We start from the raw sequence: 3258 nt of genomic DNA on the forward strand, positions 1-3258 counted from the left end.
AATTTTTAATGGACAGGCTCAAAGAGAGAAGCCAGAGACAGAAACAGAAACTCAGGACGATGTCCAGAAAGACACTTAGAAAAAGGTTAATGGGTTTCATGACCATTGAGGCAACTAACCAGGCAGCCAGATTTGTCTTCAAGGCCAAGGACACACATCTTATTCTCACATAAGAAGACAAACCAGAAGGGCAAAGAGGGCAGCTGGAGAGGTGCTACCTGAGTAATTCTGTGGAACCAGACACAGCAGTGACAGTGATGATCTGGGACCCAAGTTCCACTGCATAATCCCTGGATCTGAAACTCAGGGGAAGCTATAGCTATTGGGGCAGGCCCTTAGCACTCTCATGGAGCTGTATGTGTGTGTGTGTGTGTACACGCGCGTGCACTCGGACATGCAAGTGTGTGTGCACCTCCCCACATCATTCAGCGCTACCTAGAATGGCAGACCACACTCTAAGCACTATGTTAAAGCTTCTGGACATGAAGAGTCTGTCATTAAAAAAAAAAAAAATATATATATATATATATATATATATATATACACACACACACACACATACATATATATGTATATATATATAAAACATATACAAAAACATATAACAGCATAGAATATATAAACATCTATATAACCACTACATAGATGATGTCATTTAACTAGAGCCCCCACCATGTGTCAAATACTCATAGGCACTAGAAATGCAGCCGTGGGGCAGATGGACAAGTCCCTGCCCTCACAGACCCCATGTTCTCGTGCGGGATTAAAAATAAACAAGTAAAGCATTGAGTCAATGAGAAAATACATTAAGTGGTGAAAAACCAAAGCAAGTGATATGGTACGTTGTGGTAAGATGGGAGATATTTCAGACCAAAGGATGGAGACAGGCTGTTCCTGACAACAGGTAGGATAAGCTCCAAGCAGAGAGCCCTGCTACTGCAGAGGAACCTGGGGTATCTGGGGACGACCAGGGGACCCAAGTGGTGGAGCAGTGTGTGAGGCGTAGAGTCCAGGAGATGAGCTTAGAGAGGGAGGTAGGAGCCAGGCCAAGGGAAGCCTTGCAGGCCTTTGTGGAAAGTTCCAATTTCATTCTCAGGGCTATGGGAAGCTGTTGGAAGGTTGCAGACAAGGGAGTAACATGATCACAATTATTTTTATTAAGCTTCCGCTGGCTGCTCTGTAGCAAGTGGATCACAGAGGGCAGGAGTGGAAACAGGAAGGCCAGGGTGGTGGCCGGCACAAAGGTCCAGGCAGCAAAGTCAGTGGGCAGAGACCAGCCTCATTTCCCAGCTCAGCCTCAGGCTCTGTGGGGCGGCCGGTGGGTTACCCCTCTTTGCACCTCTCACGGGGAATGGTGCAGTGCTGGCACACACTCAGGAAACCTGGGAGTTAGAATGCTGGGTTTTGGAGTCAGATACTGGCTGACTTTGCGGCCTTGGGTGAGTAATTTACCTTCTCTGAGCCTCTGCTTTGTCAAGCTTTCCTCAGAACAGGGCTGCAGCTAAGGTGTCCCAAATGGAGCTGTATCCATGTCCTCCCTGCCTTGTCTAGGGCCCCACTGGACAGCCACAGAGAAAACCTGAGTCTGTGCCCCTAGGAGGGAGAGGGAGGGGATAGACTATTGAGCCCAGCTCTAGGGCCCTGGATTACCCAGGCTGAACCCCACTGTTCCTTGAGCCACCTTGGCCTCACAGATCCATCTCTCAATGGGAAAAGTGAAGAAAGCAGGCAGGGCCAGAGTGGGAGCTGGCCCCGCTCTGAGAGACAGGGAAGGGCCAGGTGGAGGGAGGCAGAGAATGTGACTCACTTGGTCAGCCATAGAGGATCCCAGGAGGAGACGTTCAGGAAGTGGATCCACCCTCCTCTTGCTTCAGTGAGGACATGTAGCCAATCCTGCTCATATCCCCAAACTCCCATACAGGGGGCAGTGGGCAGAGTTGAGCAAATGGAATGGGGTCAACGGAAGGTTAAATGAGAACACAAAGGGTCTTGAGGGAGGTTAGGGTAGGCAACTCATCAGGCATTGATGGACCTGTGAAAAGTCAGCCATCAGGGATCAGTGAGGGGGTCCTCGGGGTAAGAGAGGAGTGAACAATCAGTAGGAGCCCTGGGGGTGGTTGCATTGGTCACTTGGAGGGCTGGGGTGATCAGCAGAGAGGCAGATGCCCCTGCACATATGCCCTCAGCACTCATCATTTCCTTGCACATTGACCGAAACGACACCAACTTGGAAGCTCCTATAAATCTGAAGGTTTCCTACAAACTGGACAGGCCAAAGTATTAGGGAGTTAACACCTGCTGTGGGACCCCTCAACCAGTAGCTCCTGCCCCTCTGATGGCCTGGGGCAGGTGTTCTATACCATCTTGCAGAGTTGGGACATCAGTTGCCTACATTGACCTCCTGCCCTTGCCTGTCTCATGATCCCATTTTCCTTGCCAGTACTTTCTGGAATCACCCTCCAAACAAACTATGTGTACTCATATCCTCACTTCAAAGTCTGTAGTGAGGGAGCCAAACTAAGACAAGAGAGGAGATAGAGGAAATGGTTCTAGAAAGTTGCAGATCATCAGTGAGAGAGAGTGGCTGAGGTGAGAGGGAGTAAATGATGGGTAGTGGGAGGTGGGGGTCAGCCTTTATGGTATGGCTGATGCCAAGACATGACCCCAGTGTTGTTGTATGCCCACCTGGGCCAGGCCTTACTCTCTTCTCTCTCTTTGCTCCTCTGTAGGATGGAGCTCATTACCAGGGAATGAGAGAGGATGAGGGTGAGGAGCCTCTGCTCAGGCCCTGTGGAGAAATCTCTTCCAGGACTAGAGTGATAGGGAGGCCGTCAGGCTCAAGCCCCTTACCCTTCCCAACTTAAAAGGCCCAGTAGGAGGAATTTCAGAGAATAGGATGGTTGGAATTCCATCTTAGTTTTCCAGATACTCTAGGTCTAGATGAGGGCCCCAAGCGCCAAAGCCTTTGAACTGGGTTCAAAGTGGTTCTTATCAGGGGGTTCAGGACTCAAGTAGCTGCTAAGAGAGCAGTAACTTGGCTGAGGGAGGCTGGACACTGCCTTTCAGGCAGAGATTGTTCAAGAAAATTCACTCCTCCCACAGGAAGCCACCAAGAATTCCCACCTGCTTGTCTCCCTTCTTGAATTTATTGATTCAGCAGACACTGATTAAGCACTCTTGGGGTCTGGGCACCCTGGATGTCATGAAGGTAGTGCAAAGAACAAGATAGACATGCTCCTCACCTTCATAGGTCTTTCA

This window comes from Vulpes vulpes, chromosome 4 (genome assembly GCF_048418805.1).
Source record: "Vulpes vulpes isolate BD-2025 chromosome 4, VulVul3, whole genome shotgun sequence".
NCBI lineage: Eukaryota > Metazoa > Chordata > Mammalia > Carnivora > Canidae > Vulpes > Vulpes vulpes.